Source organism: Mus musculus, chromosome 7, assembly GCF_000001635.26.
Source record: "Mus musculus strain C57BL/6J chromosome 7, GRCm38.p6 C57BL/6J".
Lineage (NCBI taxonomy): Eukaryota > Metazoa > Chordata > Mammalia > Rodentia > Muridae > Mus > Mus musculus.
In genome coordinates this window covers 23,227,074-23,250,126 of record NC_000073.6, presented here as the reverse complement: position 1 = coordinate 23,250,126, position 23,053 = coordinate 23,227,074, and the positions used below count along the sequence as shown (strand labels likewise).

Genomic DNA, 23,053 nt, shown 5'->3' with positions numbered 1-23,053 from the left:
AAGAAGACCAGGGAGGAATCCAGGATCCACACTGGAGATGTTCTTCTGAAAGACCTGGGTAAAGACTTCACTCTGGGCTATGGTGATATTGTTTTTCCAATCATCACAAACACCTACCAATCCGACAGGAGACAAGACATATAGAGCAATGAGGTGGCAACGTTGTCACTCTGTCTGTCAGTGGCTTGCCAGTCAAAAAATTATTTTCTCAGAAGATTAAATTCAAGAACTTAACAATTTCAGCTGCATGAGAATGACCAGGGCAGTGAAAACCAAAAGATAAATCCAGGAGTGATTATAGCTCTCAGTGTGATGAAACTTAATATCTGACCAGTGATACTTACTCCTGTGAATAAAGAAAACTTTAGCATTCATTTTTTTTTTTTTGGTTTATGTGTGTGGGGTGTGTATGTATTTGTAGGGATTTCCTCCTCTTATGAAGAATAGGTGTCATACCCCTAGAGCTGGAGTTACAAACATATGTATGCCTATGAATATAGTTTCTCAGAATCAAGCTCTGATCCAATGTAAATGTGGCCAGGGTTCTACCCTACTGAGGCATCGCTCCAGCCCCAAACTGAGAAATTTATCCAACACATTTGACACTTCACTTGCAGTTTTGGAGGAATGGGAAATCATTAATAACAGCTATATTGAAAGAGCTTGAAATAATAGAATAGGAACCATCAGTTTGTATGTTCCATATTGAGGAATGGATTCACACTGAGTTACAAAATTAATACTGAGACATCCCATGTACATTTTCACAGACTTGCACCGACTCTAAACTGACAAACTATGGCACCATGTCTTGATCATAACACTAGCCATAATAAAGTGTATTTTCTAAATTTAGTTTAATCAGTTCAGTGTATCCTATGACACTGATCTCTGCTTGCTAATCTGTGTATCTCCTTATCCCTAAGCATTGTTATGGGGTGGTTTATTGGGTTCTATGATCTTCCAACACTTTTTTCACCCCAATTGCTTCCAACCTACTAACACCCATTAGGGAAGAAAAAAGTTAGAGAGGAAAAGGAGTGAAGACCTCTTAATGCTAATTCTTTCTTAGATTAAGAGGGATATGAGGGCAGTAAGCAGAACAGAACTTCATAATAGCATGAAGTACTTGGGGCCTTGCCACACAAATACTTACCCATGTGGCTGTGATAATCAGTGGGCTGACCATATTACCTGAGTTTTAAAGCCATTGGTCATTCCTATTGCATGACCCTTAGCAATATTTGGACATCAAAAAAAAAAAAAAAAAGGAAATGAAACCCACCTTGGGATTCTATCTAACATCTATTAGAATGTCCAAGATCAACAACACAGGTGACTGCTCATGCTGGCAAGGATGTGCAATAAGGGAATTGCTCAACCATTGCTGGTGAAAGTAAGAACTTGTACAGTCTCTATGGGAATAAGAATGTGGATGCTCACAGTCAGCTATTGGATGGATCACAGGGCCTCCAATGAAGGAGCTAAAGAAAGTACCCAAGGAGCTAAAGGGATCTGCAACCCTATAGGTGGAACAACATTATGAACTAACCAGTACCCCGGAGCTTTTGACTCTGGCTGCATATGTATCAAAAGATGGCCTAGTCGGCCATCAGTGGAAAGAGACGCCAATTGGATTTGCAAACTTGATAAGCCCCAGTACGGGGAACACCAGGGCCAAAAAGTGGGTAGGGGAGTGGGGGGGGGAGGGTATGGGGGACTCTTGGGATAGCATTGGAAATGTAAATGAGGAAAATATCTAATAAAAATATTTTTAAAAAAGAGTAAAGATTCCACAGAAAATTGGCAATAGATCTATCTCACCACTCTTGGATATATAACTGAAGGACACTTCATCCTACTACAAGGACATGTACTCAACCATGATTCTTACTGCTCTATTCATTCATAATAGCCAGAACCTGGAAAGAACCAAGAAGTCACAACAAAAGAAAGGATAAAAAATATGGCACATTAGCACAATACAGCATTACTCCACTGTTTAAAGACAGGCATCATGATGTTTATAAGAGAACGGCTAAAGCTAGAAAAAAAATCTATCCTGAGTGAGGAAACCAACACCCAGAAAGGTAATTATGGTATGTATTCACTTATACATACATAGCCATTAAATAAATGATAATCAAGCTAAAAAGGAGATTGATCCATAGAAATGTTCAAGTGAGGGACACATGGATTTCATGGAAAGGGGAAAGAGATTAGCTATTCTGAGTGGTCTAGGCGGGTGGGTTGGAACAGTTATAGGGTTGAGAGAGGGAATGAGTGGAGAGAGAGCTGGAATTTGGGAACATATGAGAAATGTTATGAAATCCCATGGCAGTGGAAATTTAGTAACATATATGAAAGTGATCCTACTGAAATTTTCTAATAACTGAGGGTATGAAACACCCAACTGACCACCTATTTTCAACTAAGGGGTCTTTTCAAGTACAGGGACTATATTGCATTCAACTGAGTTGTTGGCCAAAGATGTCCCGTGGAAATGCCTACAAAACCCAGGCTAGGGCTAGAGAGATGGCTCAATGATTAAGACCACTGGCGGCTTGCTATTCCAGAGATCCTAAGTTCAATTCTGAGCAACCACATGGTGACTCGCAACCATCTTCAATGGAATCTGATCCTCTCTTCTGGTATGTTGAAGACAGATACATTGTACACATATCAATGAAATAAATAAATCTTTTTTAAAAAACACACACAGGCTGATGTTAAGACAAAGGTTTGCTCTCTACAAACTGAAAGTGGGATACCCATACCTAAGACAACACCCATACACTCCTTCAACATGGAAAAGTAGACCTGGTACCAACATAGAGCCTTTATTCCTATAATAGTGTTTGGTATGGAAAAGTACTCTGCACGCTACCAAATGAGACACATGAACATCAACTCAGCCACAAAACGTTTGGCCTTTAATCTGTCCTGCACACAAGATATGTTAATGCAATGGTGGCATGGAACTTGTGGGAGTACCCAACCAATATCAAATTTGTCGTATACAGAACACATACACAGCACTGTCAGGTGACCAATAACCAGAAATTAGATAGTCAACAAACATACCTACGGTAAGACCAAATACTACCTCTCTAAAATAAAATAAAATAAAATAAAATAAAATAAAATAAAATAAAATAAAATAAAATAAAATCATCAATAATATGACTTCTAATTATATTTTGCCATATTCATAGATCAGTGTGTTTTTCGCTTATTATCAGAGAAGAATCCTCCTACAGCAGACAGAAACAGATTCAGAGAATCACAGACTGGCAACATGTGGAAAGAGATTTCTCAAAACACACAGCTCTAAATGGAATTTCTCCATCAAATCTTACCTCTCAGAGCTCAGGGAATTCTGAAGAAGAGGAGTCGAGAAAGAGAGTAAGAGCCATGGGGATGAAGACACCAGGAGAACTGGACTCACTAAATCAACTGAGCAAAGTACACATGAATACACAGAGATTGAAACATCAAGAATGGGCCTGCAAGGGTTTGCATCAGATTACCTGCATATATATTAAAGCTTTCAGCTTAGTATTTTTATGGAACACCTGAGTGTGTGAACGAATGAGTCACTGATTACTATGCCTTCCCTCGGGGTACATTTTGTTCTGTTTTATTGTCTAGACCAGGTATAATGTGATGGATTTTGTCTTATATTATATTCTCTTTTGTCCCATTTTTTTGTCTCCTAGAAAGTAATTCTTTTCTTTTATATATGTATATATTTTTTTATTATGTATCTTCCTCATTTACATTTCAAATGCTATTCCAAAAGTTCCCCATACCCTCTCTCCCCCCACTCCTCTACAAAACCCACTCCCACTTCTTGGCCATGGTGTTCCCCTGTACTGAGGCATATAAAGTTTGCAAGACCAAGGGGCCTCTCTTCCCAGTGATGGTCGACTAGGTCATCTTCTGCTACATATGCAGCAAGAGACACGAGCTCTGGGGGTACTTGTTACTTCATATTGTTGTTCCACCTATAGGGTTGCAGACCCCTTCAGCTCCTTGGGTACTTTCTTGAATGGAGGAAGTCTACTCTTTCAGCCTCTGGTTTTCCCTTGCTTTAAAATCGATAGAAAGGGATAAGATCCCCAATCATGGTTTGGCGAAAAGTAATACATTTTAAGAATGTCTTTAGAATGGGATATTCTAATAAGACTAACTATATGCTTATTTTCTTGCAAAAGAACTTTCCATAAACCTCCAAACTAATTGGTTGTCAGGTTTTTTTTTTTTAATTTTTTATTAGGTATTTTCCTCACTTACATTTCCAATGCTATCCCAAAAGTCCCCCATACCCTCCCCCCCTCCCCTACCCAGCCAATTCCACTTCTTGGCCCTGCTGTTCCCCCGTACTGAGGCATATAATGTTTGCACGACCAATGGGCCACTCTTTCCACTGATGGCCGGCTAGGTCATCTTCTGATACATATGAAGCTAGAGACACAAGCTCAGGGGGGTACTGGTTAGTTCATATTGTTGTTCCACCTATAGGGCTGCAGATTCCTTTAGCTCCTTGGGTACTTTCTCTAGCTCCTCCATTGGAGGCCCTGTGATCCATCCAATAGCTGACTGTGAGCATTCATTTCTCTGGTTGCTAGGCCCTGGAATAGTCTCACAAGAGACAGCTATATCAGGGTCCTTTCAGCAAAATCTTCCTAGTGTATGCAATGGTGTCAGTGTTTGGAAGCTGATTATGGGATGGATTCCCGGATATGGTAATCTCTAGATAGTCCATCCTTTTGTCTCAGCTCCAAACTTTGATTTGTAACTCCTTCCATGGGTGTTTTGTTCCCAATTCTGAGAATGGGCAAAGTGTCCACACTTTGATTTTCGTTCTTCTTGAGTTTCATGTTCTTTGAATCTTGTATCTTGAGTATTCTAGCTTCTGGACTAATATCCACTTATCAGTGAGTACATATCATGTGAGTTCTTTTGTGATTGAGTTACCTCACTCAGGATGATGCCCTCCAGGTCCATTCATTTGCCTAGGAATTTCATGAAAGCATTCTGTTTAATAGCTGAGTAGTACTCCATTCTGTAAATATACCGCATTTTCGGTATCCATTCTCTGCTGAGGGGCATCTGGGTTCTTTCCATCTTCTGGCTATTATAAATAAGGCTGCTATGAACAGAGTGGAGCATGTTTCTTTCTTACTAGTTGGAATATCTTCTGGATATATGCCCAGGAGAGGTATTGCTGGATCCTCCGGTAGTACCATGTTCACTTTTCTGAGAAACAACCAGACTGATTTCCAGAGTGGTTGTACAAGCTTGCAATCCCACCAACAATGGAGGAGTGTTCCTCTTTCTCCACATTCTCACCAGCATCTGCTGTCACCTGAATTTTTGATCTTAGCCATTCTGACTGGTGTGAGGTGGAATCTCAGGGTTGTTTTAATTTGCATTTCCCTGATGATTAAGGATGTTGAACATTTTTTCAGGTGCTTCTCTGTCATTCGGTATTCCTCAGGTGAGAATTCTTTGATCAGTTCTGAGCCCCATTTTTAATGGGGTTATTTGATTTTCTGGAGTCCACCTTCTTGAGTTTTATATATATATATATATATATATATATATATATATATATATATATATATATATATATATATATAGGATATTAGTCCCCTATCTGATTTAGGATAAGTAAAGATCCTTTCCCAATCTGTTGGTGGTCTTTTTGTCTTATTGACGGTGTCTTTTGCCTTGCAGAAGCTTTGCAGTTTCATGAGGTCACATTTGTCAATTCTTGATCTTACAGCACAAGCCATTGCTGTTCTATTCAGGAATTTTTCCCCTGTGCCCATATGTTCAAGGCTTTTCCCCACTTTCTCCTCTATAAGTTTTAGTGTCTCTGGTTTTATGTGGAGCTCCTTGATCCACTTAGATTTGACCTTAGTACAAGGAGATAGGAATGGATCGATTCCCATTCTTCTACATGATAACAACCAGTTGTGCCAACACCATTTGTTGAAAATTCTGTCTTCCTTCCACTGGATGGTTGTAGCTCCCTTGTCGAAGATCAAGTGACCATAGATGTGTGGGTTCATTTCTGGGTCTTCAATTCTATTCCATTGGTCTACTTGTCTGTCACTATACCAGTACCATGCAGTTTTTATCACAATTGCTCTGTAGTAAAGCTTTAGGTCAGGCATCCGACTAGGCCATCTTTTGATACATATGCAGCTAGAGTCAAGAGCTCCGGGGTACTGGTTAGTTCATAATGTTGCATCTACAGGGTTGCAGATCTCTTTAGCTCTTTGGATACTTTCTCTAGCTCCTCCATTGGGGGTCTTGTGATCCATCCAATAGTTAACTGTGGGCATCCACTTCTGTGTTTGCTGGTTTCTACCTGCAAGCCTAACTGAGCAATATCAATACTGTTTAGGAATTGGTTCTTGCCCATGGGATGGGTCTCAATTTGGGTCAGTCATTGGTTGGCCATTCCCTCAGTCTATGCTCTTTATTTGTCCCTATACATATAGTAGTCAGGGTACATTTTGGGGCAAAAGATTTTTGAGTAGTTTGTTGTCCTTATCCTTCCAGTGGGAGCTTTGCTTGGCTACAGGAAGCTGGCTCTTCAGGATTCACATTTCCGACTATTGGAGTCTCAGCTAGAGTCACCCATAGATGCTCTGAAGCCTCTCCTCATCCCGAGTCTCTGGAACATTCTAGGGACTGACCTCCTCAATCACTGATATCACTTATCTCTCCCCTGCTCTACCTGCAGTACTTCTCAGCTACTCAAAATTCCTCTGTTGAGAATTCTCTGTTAAGCTCTGTATCCCATTTTTTAAATTGAGTTATTTGGGTAGTTGGTATCTATCCTCTTGAATTCTTTATAATTTTGGATATTGGCCACCATCAGATGTGTGATTGGTACAGATATTTCCTTAATTTGTAAGTTTCCATTTTATCCTACTGACAGTGTCCTTTACCTTACAGCAGGTTTGCAATTTCATGAGGTCCTACTTATTCGCTGTTGATCTTAGAGCCTGAGCCAATGGTGTTCTGTTCAGGAAATTTTCTCCTATACCAATTTGAAAAAGGGTATTTCCCAGTATCTCCTCTATGTGATTTGGTGAATATAAACTTAGAATTTTTTAAAACCTACTTTTTATTAAGGGCTCTTAAATGATTTAATGTACATTCTACCCCATCACTTTCCAGAGGTTCAGGAAAGAAAGGTTAACAGAGCAAAAGAGAATGAAGGCCACTTTACAACTAACTCTTTGACCACATGATCATCTAGTTAGATGCTGAGAAAGCATTTGACAAAGTCCAACACCCATTCATGATAAAAATTTTGGAAAAATCAGGAACTCAATTCCCATACATAAACATAATAAAAGCCTTATACAGCAAACTACTAGGCAACATCAAACTAAATGGAGAGAAACTTGAAGCAATCCCACTAAAAATGAAGAACTAGACAAGGCTGCCCATTTTCTCCCTACATATTCAATATAGTACCTGAAAGCCTTTAAGAGCAATTAGACAATAAAAGGAGATCGAGGGAATGCAAATTGGAAAGGAAGAAGTCAAAATATCAATATTTGCAGATGATATATAGGATATATAAGTAACCCTAAAAATTCCACCAGAGAACACCTAAACCTGATGAACAGCTTCAGTGCAGTAGCTGGATATAAAATTAACTCAAACAAGTCAATGGCCTTTCTCTACACAAAGAATAAACAGGCTGAGAAAGAAATTAGGGAAACAACACCCTTCTCAATCGTCACAAATAATATACAATATCCTTGGGGTGACTCTAACTAAGGAAGTGAAAGATCTGCATGATAAGAACTTCAAGTCTCTGAAGAAAGAAATCGAAGACCTCAGAAGAGGGAAAGATCTCTCTTGTTCATGGAATGGCAGGATTAATATAGAAAAAAATGGCTATCTTGCTGAAAGCAATCTATAGATTCAATGCAATCCCCATCAAAATTTCAACTCAATTCTTCAACGAATTGGAAAGGGCAATTTGCACTTCATCTGGAATAACAAAAATCCTAGGATAGCAAAAACAATTCGCAAAATAAGAGAACCTCTGGGGGAATCACCATGCCTAACCTAAAGCTGTACTACAGAGTAATTGTGATTTTAAAAAAAACTGCATGGTACTGGTAGACTGACAGACAGGTAGACCAATGGAATAGAACTGAAGACTCAGAAATGAACCCACACACATATGGTCACTTGATCTTTGACAAAGGAGCTAAAAGAATCCAGTGGAAAAAAGACATTTTCAACAAATGGTGCTGGCTTAACTGGTTGTTATCATGTAGAAGGATGCGAATTGAAAAAATTCTTATCACCATGTACAAAGCTCAAGTCTAAGTGGATCAAGGAACTCCACATAAAACCAGAGACACTGAAACTTATAGAGGGGAGAGTGGGGAAACCCTTCAAGATATGGGCAAAGGGGAAAAATTACTGAACAGAATAGCAATGGCATATGCTGTAAGATTAAGAATTGACAAATGGAACCTCATGAAATTGCAAAGTGTCTGTAAGGTAAAAGACACTGTCAACAGGAGTAAAAGGCCACCAACAGAATGGGAAAGGATTTTTACCCATCTTAAATCTGATAGGAGACTAATATCCAATATACAAAAAAAAAAAAAAAAAACTAAAAGGCTGGACTCCTAGGAAAGAAATCAGGAAACATACATGTGAGCACTAGCAAAAGAATATAAGAGATGGAAGAGAGAATCTCAAGTGCAGAAGATTACATAGAAAACATGAACACAACGATCAAAAAAATGCAAAATCCAAAAAGATCCTACCTCAACACATCCATGAAATCCAGAACACAATAAGAAGGCCAAACCTTACAATTATAGGTGTAGATGAGAATGAAGATTTTCAACTTAAAGGGCCAGTAAATATCTTCAACAAAATTATAGAAGAAAACTTCCCTAACCTAAAGAAAGAGATACCCATGAACATACAAGAAGGCTACAGAATACCAAATAGATTAGACCACAAAAGAAATTCCTCCCAACACAAAATAATCAGAACATAAAATGCACTAAATAAAGACAGAATATTAAAAGCAGTAAGAGAAAAATGTCAAGTAACATATAAAGGGAGACCTATTACAATTACACCAGACTTCTCACCAGAAACTATGAAAGCCAGAAGATCCTGGACAGATGTTATACAAACCCTAAGAGAACACAAATGTCAGCCCAGGCTACTATACCCAGCAAAACTCTCAATTACCGTAGATGGAGAAACGAAGGTATTCCATGACAAAAACAAATTCACACAATATCTTTCCATGAATCCAGCCCTTCAAATGATAATAAAGGGAAAACGCCAATACAAAGGCAGAAATTACACTCAAGAAAAACCAAGAAAGTAATCTTTCAACAAACATAAGACTGCCGCAAGTAAAGAACCCCCGAAATCTAACAACAAAAATAACAGGAAGCAATAATTACTTTTCCTTAATATCTCTTAATATCAATGGACTCAATTCCCCAATAAAAAGGCATAGACTAACAGACTGCCTAAACAAACAGGAGCCCACATTTTGATGTATACAGGAAACCCATTTCAGCAAAAAAGGCAGGCACTACCTCTGAGTAAAAGCCTGAAAAACAATTTTCCAAAGAAACGGTCTGAAGAAACAAGCTAGAGTAGCCATTCTAATATCAAATAAAATCGACTTCCAAAACAGAGTAATCAAAAAAGACATGTAGGGGCACTTCATACTAATCAAAGGTAAAATCTACCAAGATGAACTCTAAATTCTGAATATCTATGCTCTAAATGCAAGGGCAGCCACATTCATTAAGGAAACTTTAGTAAAGCTCAAAGAACACATTGCACCTCACACAATAATAGCGGGAGACATCAACACCCCACTCTCATCATTGGACAGATCCTGGAACAGTAACTACACAGAGACACATTGAAATTAAGAGAAGTTATGAAATCAATGTATTTAACAGATATCTACAAAACATTTTACCCTACAACAAAAGAATATACATTCTTCTAAGCACCTCATGGTACTTTCTCCAAAATGGACCATATTGGTCACAAAACAGGCCTCAACAGATCCAAAAATATTGAAATTATCCCATGCATCCTATCAGATCACCATGGACTGATTTTCAATAACAAGATAAATAATAGAAAGCCAATGTTGACATGGAAGCTGAATAACACTCTACTCAATGATAAGTTGATCAAGGAAGAAATAAAGAAATTAAAGACTTTTTAGAGTTTAATGAAAATGAAGCCACAACATAACCAAACTTATGAAACACAATGAGAACAGTTCGAAGAAGAAAATTCAAAGCTCTGAGTACCTCCAAAAAGAATCTGGAGAGAGAACACACTTGCAGCTTCACAGCACACCTAAAAGCTCTAGAACAAAAGTAAGCAAATATGCCCAAGAATGAGTAGACAGCAGAAAATAATCAAACTCAGCTTGTACAACCACTCTGGAAATCAGTCTGGCAGTTCCTCAGAAAATTGGGCATAGTACTACCAGAAGATCCTGCAATTCCTCTCCTAGGCGTATACCCTGAAGATGCTCCAACTTGTAATAAGGACACATGCTCCAATACATTCATAGAAGCCTTATTTATAATAGCAAGAAGCTGAAAGAACCCAGATGTCCCTAAACAAAGGAATGGATACAGAAAATGTGGCATATTTGCACAATGGAGCTACTAAAAACAAGGAATTCATAAAATTTTTAGAGAAATAGGTAGATCTAAAGTATAACATCCTAAGTGACTTAACACAATCACAAAAGAACACACATGATATACACCCACTGTTAAGTCGATATTAGGCCAGAAGATCCAAATACCCAAGATACAATTTGCAAAATATATGAAACTCAAGAAGAAGGAAGACCAAAGTGTGGACACATTGATACTGTTTAGAATGGGGAAGAAAATACGCATGGGAGGAGTTACAGAGACAAAGTTTGGAGCAGAGACTAAAGGAATGACCATCCAGAAACTGCCTCACCTGGGGATACATCCCTTAAACGACCACCAAACCAGATACTATTGCAGATGCCAACAAGAGCTTGCTGACAGGAGACTGGTATAGCTGTCTCCTGAGAGACTCTGCCAGTGCCTGACTAATGTAGAAGTGAATGCTCAGTCATCCATTAGATGGAGCACAGGGTCCCCAATGAAGAAGCTAGAGAAAGTACCCAATCAACTGCAGGTGTTTGCAGCCCCCTAGGAGAAACAACAATATGAACTAACCAGGAATCCCAGAGCTCCCTGGGACTAAACCATCAATCAAAGAAAATTTATTACGGGACTCGTGGCTCTAGCTGTGTATGTAGGAGAGGATGGCCCAGTCGGTCATCAATCCGAGGAGAGGCCCTTTGTACTGTGAAGGATCTAAGCTCCAGTATAGAGGAATGCTTGGGCCAGGAATCAGAAGTGGGTGGATTGGTGAGCAGGAGGAGGGGGTAGAGGATAGGGGATTTTGTGGGGAGAAACTAGGAAAGGGAATAACATTTGAAATGTAAATAAAGTAAGAAAATATCTAATAAAAATAAAAGTGATGAATTCATGAACTTCTTAGGCAAATGTGTAGAACTAGAAAATATTATCCTGAGTGAGGTAACCCAATGGCAAAAGAACACACGTGGTATGTACTCACTGATAAGTGGATATTAACCCAAAGCTAAGAATAACCAAGATACAATTCACAGACCATAGGAAGCTCAAGAAAAATGGAGACCAAAGTATGGGTGCTTCGGTCCTTCTTAGAAGGAGAACAAAATACTCACAGGGGCAAATATGTAGATAGAGAGTAGAGCAGAGACTGAAGGAAAGGCCATCCAGAGACTGTCCCACCTGGGGATTCATCCCATATAACTTACCAAACCCAGACACCTTTGTGGATGCCAAGAAGTGCATCGAGAAAGAGGCTGGTATGGCTGTCTCCTAAGTGACTTGCCAGAGCCTTACAAACACAGAGACAGATGCTCAAAACCAATCACTGGACTGAGAGTGGGGTCCACAACAGAGGAGTTAGAGAAAGGACCAAAGGAGTTGAAGGGGATTTCAACCCCACAGGAAGAACAATATCAATCAACTAGTCCTCCAAGAACACCCAGGGACTAAGCCATCATCTAAGGAGTACACAAAGCTCCAACAGCAGAAGTTGCAGAGGATGTCCTTGTCATGCATCAGTGGGAGGAGTGGTTCTTTGTCCTATGAAGGCTCAATAGATGACCAAGTGTAGGGGAACTGAGGACAAATAGGTGGGAGTTGGTGGGTGGGTGGGTGGGTGGGTGGGTGCGTGGAGGAACACCCTCATATAAGCAGGGGAGAGGGGATGGGATAGAGGGCTTGTGGGGGAGGGGGATAACGTTTGAAATGAAAATGAAGAAAATATCCAATAAAAACTTATTAATACCTGAAAAAGTTACAAAAAATAGAATTAAAGAATTTTACATTATTCATCATGAGATGTCTACAAGGGGTACTGTCCAACTAATATGGTATTGGTTTATTTTAACTCCTTTGAAATATGCATGTGAACCCTGAGATTGCACCTCACACCAGTCAGAATGGCTAAGATCAAAAATTGAGGTAACAGCAGATGCTGGTGAGAATGTAGAGAAAGTGGATGTGGAGAAAGAGGAACACTCCTCGATTGTTGGTGGGATCTAGCTTGTAAAACCACTCTGGAAATCAGTCTGGCAGTTGCTCAGAAAAATTAGACATAATACTACCAGAAGATGCAGCAATACCTCTCCTGGGCATATATCCAGAAGAAGTTCCAACTGGTAAGAAGAACACATGCTCCACTATGTTCATAGCAGCCTTATTTATAATGGCCAGAAGGTGATAAGAATCCAGATGTCCCTCAACAGAGGAACGGATACAGAAAATGTGTTTCATTTACACAATGGATTACTACTCCGATATTAAAAACAATGAATTTATGAAATTCTTAAGCCAATGGTTGGATCGGGAGGGTATCATCCTGAGTGAGATAACTCTATTACAAAAGAAGTCTTTTTTTTTCCAATTTCTTTTTTTAATTAGGTATTTATGTCATTTCAATATCCAATGCTATCCCAAAATTTCACCCCAAGCTCCCCCACCCACTCCCATTTCTTGGCCCTGGCATTCCTCTGTACTGAGGCAGAAAAAGTTTGCACGACCAATAGGCCTCTCTTTCTACTGATGGATACCTATGCAGCTAGAAACACGAGCTCTGGGGGTTACTGGGTAGTTCATATTGTTGTTACACCTATAGGGTTGTAGATCCCTTTAGCTCCTTGGTTACTTTCTCTAGCTCCTCCATTGGGGGACCTGTGATCTATCCAGTAGCTGACTGTGAGAATCCACTTCTATGTTTGCTAGACCACGGAATATTCTCACAAGAGACAGATCTATCTTGGTCCTTTCAGCAAAATCTTGCTAGTGTACGCAATGGTGTCAGCGTATGGAGGCTGATTATGGAATGGATCCCCGGATATGGCAGTCCCTAGATGGTCCATCCTTTCGTCTCAGCTCCAAACTTTGTCTCTGTAACTCCTTCCATGGGTGTTTTGTTCCCAATAATAAAAAGGGGCAAAGTGTCCACACTTTGACCTTCTTTCTTCTTGAGTTTCATGTGTTTAGCAAATTGTATCTTATATCTTGGGTATTCTAAGTTTCTGGGCTAATATCCACTTATCAGTGAGTACATATCATGTGAGTTCTTTTGTGATTGGATTACCTCACTCAGGATGGTGCCCTTCAGGTCCACCATTTGCATAGGAATTTCATAAATTTGTTCTTTTTAATAGCTGACAAGTACTCCATTGTGTAAATGTACCACATTTTCTGTATCCATTCCTCCGTTGAGGGGCATCTGGGATCTTTCCAGCTTCTGGTTATTATAAATAACGCTCCTATGAACATAGTGGAGCATGTATCCTTCTTTCCAGTTGGAACATCTCAGGATATATGTCCAGGAGAGGTATTGCAGGATCCTCTGCTAGTACTATGTCCAATTTTCTGAGGAACCACCAGACTGATTTCCAGAGTGGTTGTACAATCTTGCAATCCCACCAATAATGGAGGAGTGTTCCTCTTTCTCCACATCCTCACCAGCATCTGATGTCACCTGAATTTTTTATCTTAGCCATTCTGACTGGTGTGAGGTGGAATCTCAGGGTTGTTTTGATTTGCATTGCCATGATGATTAAGGATGTTGAACATTTTTTCAGGGGCTTCTCAGCCATTCTGTATTTCTCAGGTGAGAATTATTTGTTTAGCTCTGAGCTGCATTTTTAATGAGGTTATTTGATTATCTGGAGTCCACCTCTTGAGTTCTTTATATATATTGAATATTAGTCCTCTATCTGATTTAGGATAGGTAAACATCCTTTCCGAATTTGTTGGTGGACTTTTTGTCTTATTGACGGTGTCTTTTGCCTTGCAGAAGCTTTGCAGTTTCATGAGGTCACATTTGTTGATTCTTGATTTTACAGCACAAGCCATTGCTGTTCTATTCAGGAATTTTCCCCCTGTACCCACATCTTCGAGGGATTTCCCTACTTTCTCCTCTATAAGTTTCAGTGTCTCTGGTTTTATGTGGAGTTCCTTAATCCACTTAGATTTGATCTTAGTACAAGGAGATAGGAATGGATCAATTCACATGCTTCTACATGATAACCGCCAGTTGTGCCAGCACCATTTGTTGAAAATGCTGTCTTAATTCCAATGGATGATTGTTGCTCCCTTGTGAAAGATCAAGTGACCATAGGTGTGTGGGTTCATTTCTGGGTCTTCAATTCTATTCCATTGGTCTACTTCTATGTCGCTATACCAGTACCATGCAGTTTTTATCACAATAGTTCTCTAGTACTATTTTATGTCAGGCATGGTGATTCCACCAGAGGTTCTTTTATCCTTGAGAAGAGATATTGCTATCCTAAGTTTTTTTTATTCCAGATGAATATGCAGATTGCCCTTTCTAATTCGTTGAATAATTGAGTTGGAATTTTGATGGGGATTGCATTGAATCTGTAGATTACTTTTGGCAAGATAGCCATTTTTACTATATTGATCCTGCCAATCGATGAGCATGGGAGATCTTTCCATCTTCTGAGATCTTCTTTGATTTCTTTCTTCAGAGACTTGAAGTTCTTATCATACAGACCTTTCACTTCCTTAGTTAGAGTCATGCCAAGGTATTTTATAATATTTGTGATTATTGAGAAGGGTGTTGTTTCAATAATTTCTTTCTCAGCCTGTTTATCCTTTGTGTACAGAAAGGCCATTGACTTGTTTGAGTTAGTTTTATATCCAGCTACTTCACCGAAGCTGTTTATCAGGTTTAGGAGTTCTCTGGTGGAATTTTTAGAGTCACTTATGTATACTATCATATCATCTGCAAACAGTGATATTTTGACTTCATCTTTTCCAATTTGTATCCCCTTGATCTCCTTTTGTTGTCGAATTGTTCTGGCTAGGACTTCAAGTACTATGTTGAACAGGTAGGAAGAAAGTGGGCAGCCTTGTCTAGTCCCTGATTTTAGTGGGATTGCTTCCAGCTTCTCACCATTTACTTTGATGTTGGCTACTGGTTTGCTGTAGATTGCTTTTATCATGGTTAGGTATGGACCTTGAATTCCTGATCTTTCCAAGACTTTTATCATGAATGGGTGTTTGGATCTTGTGGAATGATTTTTCCGTGTCTAAGGAGATAATCCTGTGGTTTTTGTCTTTGAGTTTGTTTATATAATGGATTACGTTGATGGATTTCTGTATATTAAACCATCCCTGCATCTCTGGAATAAAACCTACTTGGTCAGGATGAATGATTGTTTTAATGTGTTCTTTAATTCCGTTAGTGAGAAATTTATTGAGTATTTTTGCATCAATATTCATAAGGGAAATTGGTCTGAAGTTCTCTATCTTTGTTGGATCTTTCTGTGGTTTAGGTATCAGAGTAATTGTGGCTACATAGAATGAGTTGGGTAGAGTACCTTCTAGTTCTATTTCGTGGAATAGTTTGTGCAGAACTGGAATTAGATGTTCTTTGAAGGTCTGATACAACTCTGCACTAAACACATCTAGTCCTGGGCTTTTTTTTTTTTTTTTTTTTTTTTTTGCTGGGAGACTATTAATGACTGCTTGTATTTCTTTAGGGGATATGGGACTGTTTAGATTGTTAACTTGATCCTGATTTAACTTTGGTACCTGTTATCTTTCTAGAAATTTGTCCATTTTGTCCAGATTTTCCAGTTTTGTTGAGTATAGCCTTTTGTAGAAAGATCTGATGGTGTTTTGGATTTCTTCAGGATCTGTTGTTATGTCTCCCTTTTCATTTCTGATTTTGTTAATTAGGATGCTGTCCCCATGCCCTCTAGTGACTCTAGCTAAGGATTTATCTATCTTGTTGATTTTCTCAAAGTACCACCTTCTCGTTTCCTTTATTCCTTGAATAGTTCTTCTTGTTTCCACTTGGTTGATTTCACCCCTGAGTTTGATTATTTCCTGCCGTCTACTCCTCTTGGGTGAATTTGCTTCCTTTTTTTCTAGAGCTTTTAGGTGTGTTGTCAAGCTGCTAGTGTGTGCTCTCTCTAGTTTCTTTTTGGAGGCACTCAGAGCTATGAGTTTCCCTCTTGGAAATGCTTTCATTGTGTCCCATAAGTTTGGATATTTTGTGGCTTCATTTTCATTAAACTCTAAAAAGCCTTTAATTTCTTTCTTTATTCCTACCTTGACCAAGGTATCATTGAGAAGAGTGTTGTTCAGTTTCCACATGAATGTTGGCTTTCCATTATTTATGTTGTTATTGAAGATCAGCCTTAGTCCATGGTGGTCTGATAGGATGCATGGGACAATTTCAATATTTTTTTATCTGTTGAGGCCTGTTTTGTGACCAATTTTACTGTTATGTTTGGAGAAGGTCCTGTGAGGTTCTGAGAAGAAGGTATATCCTTTTGTTTTAGGATAAAATTTTCTGTAGATATCTGTTTAGTCCATTTTTTTGTAACTTCTGTTAGTTTCACTGTGTCCCTGTTTAGTTTCTGTTTCCATGATCTGTCCATTGATGAAAGTGGTGTGTTGAAGTCTCCCACTATTATTGTGTGAGGTGCTATGTGTGCTTTGAGCTTTACTAAAGTGTCTTTAATGAATGTGGCTGCCCTTGCATTTGGAGCATGGATATTCAGAATTGAGAGTTCCTCTTGAAGGATTTTACCTTTGGTGAGTATGAAGTGTCCTTCCTTGTCATTTTGATAACTTTGGGTTGAAAGTCGATTTTATTCGATATTAGAATGGCTACTCCAGCTTGTTTCTTCAGACCATTTGCTTGGAAAATTGTTTTCCAGCCTTTCACTCTGAGGTAGTATCTGTCTTTTTCCCTGAGATGGGATTCCTGTAAGCAGCAGAATGTTGGGTCCTGTTTGTGTAGCCAGTCTGTTAGTCTATGTCTTTTTATTGGGGAATTGAGTTCATTGATATTAAGAGATATTAAGGAAAAGTAATTGTTGCTTTCTTTTATTTTTGTTGTTAGAGTTGGCATTCTGTTATTGTGGCTGTCTCCTGTTTAGTTTGTTGAGGGATTACTTTCTTGCTTTTTCTAGGGTGTGATTTCCGTCCTTGTATTGGTTTTTTCTGTTATTATCCTTTGAAGGGCTGGATTCGTGGAAAGATAATGTGTGAATTGGGTTCTGTCGTGTAATACTTTGGATTCTCCATCTGAGTTAATTGAGAGTTTGACTGGGTATAGTGGCCTCGGTTGGCATGTCTGTTCTCTTACAGTCTGTATAACATCTGTCTAGGCTCTTCTGGCTTTCATAGTCTCTGGTGAAAAGTCTGGTGTAATTCTGATAGGCCTGCCTTTATATGTTACTTGACCTATCTCCCTTACTGCTTTTAATATTCTCTCTGTATTTAGTGCATTTGTTGTTCTGGTTATCATGTGTCAGAGGAATATCTTTTATGGTCTGGTCTATTTGGAGTTCTGTAGGCTTCTTATATGTTCATGGACATCTCTTTCTTTAGGTTTGGGAAGTTTTCTTCTATAATTTTGTTGAAGATATTTGCTGTCCCTTTAAGTTGAAAATCGTCATTCTCATCTATTGTTATTATCCGTAGGTTTGGTCTTCTAATTGTGTCCTGGATTTCCTGGATATTTTGAGTTAGGATCTTTTTGCATTTTGCATTTTCTTTAATTGTTGTGCCAATGTTCTCTATGGAATCTTCTGCACCTGAGATTCTCTCTTCCATCTCTTGTATTCTGTTGCTGATACTCGCATCTATGGTTCCAGATTTCTGTCCTAGGGTTTCTATCTCCAGTTTTGCCTCACTTTGGGTTTTCTTTATTGTATCTACTTCCCTTTTTAGGTCTTGGGTGGTTTTATTCAATTCCACCACCTGTTTGGTCGTGTTTTCCTGCAATTCTTTAAGGGAATATTGTGCTTCCTCTTTAAGGTCTTCTACCTGTTTAGCTGTGTTCTCTTGTATTTCTTTAAGTGAGTTATTAAAGTCCTTCTTGATGTCCTCTACCATCATCATGAGATATGCTTTTAAATCCGGGTCTAGCTTTTCGGGTGTGTTGGGGTGCCCTGGACTGAGCGAGGTGGGAGTGCTGGGTTCTGATGATGGTGAGTGGTCTTGGTTTCTGTTAGTAAGATTCTTACGTTTGCCTTTTGCCATCTGGTAATCTCTGGAGTTAGTTGTTATAGTTGTCTCTGGTTAGAGATTGTTGCTCTCATGTTTCTGTTAGCCTCTATCAGCAGATCTGGGAGACTAGCTCTCTCCTAGTTTCAGAGGTCAGAGCACTCTCTGCAGGCAAGCTCTCCTCTTCCAGGGAAGGTGCACAGATATCTGGCTTTTGGACCTCCCTCCCGGCCGAAGATGAAGACCCAAAACAGGACCTGTCCCAGATGCTGTGTTACTTTGGCCTGTCACAGAAGTTGTTAGCTTCTGTAGTCCACACTCTCACAAGCACAGACTAGTCTCAAAGTATCTGGGAACCAAGATGGCTCCCCCAGGTACTCCTGCAAAGCCCTCCTAGGCCGGGCAGTCACCTATCCTCTGGCAGGGAAGGTTCCCGGATTTCTGGAGCCCGAAAAGGGGCCTGCCTCAGAAGCTTGTGGCTCCCATGTGTCCCAGAAGCTGTTAGCTTCTGTAGTCCACACTCTCACCTGTGCAGACTAGTCTCGGTGGTGTCCGGGAACCAATATGTCTCCCGCAGATGCTCAGGCCAAGAAGTCTCTTGATATGCACTCACTGATAAGTGGATATTAGCCCAGAAACTTAGAGTACCCAAGATACAAGATACAAAGCACATGAAACTCAAGAAGAACCATAGTGTGGATGCTTTGTCCCTCCTTAGAATGGGGAACAAAATACCCATGGGAGTAGTTACAGAGACAAAGTTTGGAGCTAAGACAAAAGGATGGACCATCCAGAGACTGCCCCACCCGGGAATCCATCCCATAATCAGCCACCAAACACAGACACTATTGTATATGCGAGGAAGATTTTGCTGAAAGGACCCTGAAATAGCTCTCTCTTGTGAGGTTATGCAAGTGCCCAGCAAATACAGAAGTGGATGCTCAAAATCATCTATTGGATGGAACGCAGGTCTGAAGGGGTCTGCAACCCTATAGGTAGAACAACAATATGAAGTAACCAGTACCCCCAGAGCTCATGTCTCTAGCTGCATATGTAGAAGAAGATATCCTAGTTGGCCATCATTGGGAAGAGAGGTCCCTTGGTCTTGCAAACTTTATATGCCCCAGTACAGAGGAACGTCAGGGCCAAGAAGTGGGAGTGGGTGGGTAGGGGAGCAGGGTGGGGGGAGGGCATGGAGGTCTTTAGGGATAGCATTTGAAATGTAAAGGAAGAAAATATCTAATAAGAAATTGAAAAAAAAAAGAAATATGCATGTGAACATATTACAGGAAGCCCCAACAGTACAATGTTACTGTACAGATTTTCAAAAGACACTTAGTGTTAGTTATTCCTCTCAATATTTCCTCATCTACTTTCCTTCCTACACACACCCAAATCTAACCCTTCATCTTCCATTATCACCCTTTCACCCTTTAAAAGACTGTATTCGACAAGCCATGACTCTTAAAAATTCCTGACTTTGAATCTTGAGTCAGGAGTAATTCAATACGTATAATATTTTACTTGAGTTATTATACATGCATTGTTTTCCCTGCAATTTACCTGTAATGTGTAACTAGAATACTGTCTCACTTATCAAGTGAAGAAATTGACACAAATCAATTGGTAAGTGTGGACAACAGAACAGAGACCCACAGAGAGTACTGTTCTATCTATTCATCACTGTAGGATTGGGAAAAGCCCTCTCGATGTCTGCTCATGGTAACTCCCTGAAAACCACTGAGGAAGTGGCTCTTCAGATCCTCTTGCTTTGCCAGTTTGGGGTTGGAACTGTGGCCACTGTCTTTCTGTTTGTCCATAATTTCTCTCCAGTCTTGACTGGTTCTAAACAGAGGCCAAGACAGGTGATTTTAAGCCACATGGTTGTGGCCAATGCCTTGACTCTATTCCTCACTATATTTCCAAACAACATGATGGCTTTTGCTCCCAAAACTCCTCCAAATGAACTCAAATGTAAATTAGAATCCTTCCGTCACCTGGTGGTAAGAAGCACAAACTTGTGTTCCACCTGTGTCCTGAGTGTCCATCAGTTTGTCACTCTGGTTCCTCTTAATAGAGGAAAAGGTAAACTTGTACTCAGAGCAAGTGTCACAAACATGGCAAGTTATTCTTCTTACAGTTGTTGGTTTTTCAGTGTCTTAAGTAACATTCACATTCCAATTAAGGTCACTGGTCCACAGATAACAGACAATAACACTGACTGGAAAAGAAAGCTGTTCTATTCCACTTCTGGATTCAGTGTGGGCATTGTCTTCTTGCAGTTTGCTTATGATGCCACATTCATGAGCATCATGGTCTGGACCAGTGTCTCCATGGTACTTCTCCTCCATAGACATCGCCAGCGAATGCAGCACATCCTCACTCCTAATCAGAACCCCAGAGGCCAAGCTTAGTCCAAAGCAACCCATACTATCCTAATGCTGGTGGTCACATTTGTTAGCTTTTATCTTCTAAATTGTATTTGTATCATATTACATGCCCTTTTTATGCATTCTCATTTCTTCGTAAGGCTTGTCAGTGAGATTTTAACTGCGGTCTTCCCCAGTATCTCTCCTTTACTGTTGATCTTCAGAGATCCCAAGGATCCTTGTTCTGTGCTCTTCGACTGTTGAAAATCAGAGTGGCTAAAAAATGCATAATACAAAAGACAGCTTCACTAATACAATTAAGGACTTTATTCCATAAATATGTATTCAACATTTTGTATGAACAAGGTGTGATGCTCTCTGCTGTAATTTTTTTTTTTATTTATTTATTATATGTAAGTACACTGTAGCTGTCCTCAGACACTCCAGAAGAGGGAGTCAGACCTCGTTAGGGATGGTTGTGAGCCACCATGTGGTTGCTGGGATTTGAACTCCTGACCTTTGGAAGAGCAGTCGGGTGCTCTTACCCAACTGAGCCATCTCACCAGCCCTCTCTGCTGTAATTTTAAAAGAATAAGGCTATACACCTCTGTTGATGTGAAATGATTTCTGGTTGGAATCTGACTGACATGGTAAGTGAGTTATTCACTACCCTCTGTACTTTTGTATATAACTGCCTCCTGCTGCAGGCTGGTCTAAAACTGATGCAACCTATCTTCCCTAAACAGTTTAATGTGTTAAATGGTCCTGATCAAACGCATATTCTCGCTCCTTCTTAGTTAATACTTTAAACTTCGGATAAGAACAGAATCCATCTCTGTATTTCCCTATTTGAATAAATGAGAGTGCTTTTCTATGATTAAATATTTTCAAGGATGAAATTTATATAAATAGTAAGTATATTGCATGTCATTCCATTTTAGTTAGGAGATATATGCTTAGCTACCTTGGGTCCTACTCAGGGGAGAGTCAAGCACTGAAAATCAAAACTTTGTGCTCTCTAGAGCAACATAATCTGCTGATCACATCAAGAGTAAATAGGTAAAAAGGCAAAAACAGCTCACGTTCCAAAACTTTCAGAGATTTAAAGTCTTAGGACCAGGGAGGAATCCACGATCCACACTAGAGATCTTCTCCTGAAAGACTTTGGTAAAGACTTCACTCTGGGTCATGGTGAAATTGTTTTCCAATCATCACAAACACCTACCAATCAGACAGGAGATAAGACATATCAGAACAATGGGGAGGCAAAGTTGTCACTCCATCAATCAGTGGCTTTCTCAGTCACAAAATTATTTTCTCAGAATATCAAAATCAAGCATCTAATATTTTCAGCTACCTGAGAATGACCCAGGCAAGAAAGACCACAAGATAAATATCTGGAGTGCTTATAGGTGTCAGTGTGATGAAACTTATAATCTGACTTGTGGTACTTAGTCCTATGAACAAAGAATATTTTATCATTCATTTTTTGTTCATGTGTATTGGGTATGTATGTATTTATGGGGATTCCCTCCTCTTAAGGAGAATAGGTGTCATACCCCTAGAGCTGGAGTTACAAACTGATGTAAGTCTACAAATATAATTTCTCAGAATCGAGCTCTGATCCAATGTAAATGTGGCCAGGGTTCTAACCTGCTGATCCATCCCTCGAGGCCCACAATGAGAAATTTATCCAACACACTTAACCCTTCACTTACAATTTGGGGGAGTAGGATATCGTAATGAAATGTTGAAAGAGCTTGAAATAATAGAATAGGAACCAACAGTTTGTATGTTCTATATTGAGGATAGATTCACACTGAGTTATGAAATTAATACTGAGACTCTTCATGTACATTTTCACAGACCTCTACCAACAATAAAAATGACAATCCCACAACACCAAGTCTTGATCATACCACTGGCCATAATAAGAATCAGCAAGACAGCTCAGCAGCTAAAGCACTCAGAGCTTAGAAATGATTATCCCAGGTCCTACATAGTGGAGAGAACAAACTCATACAA

General features: G+C 39.5%; 1 pseudogene; it reads left to right on the top strand.

Annotated features, from left to right (window-relative positions):
- Vmn1r-ps83 (vomeronasal 1 receptor, pseudogene 83) lies at window positions 20,370–21,293 on the top strand (annotated as a pseudogene).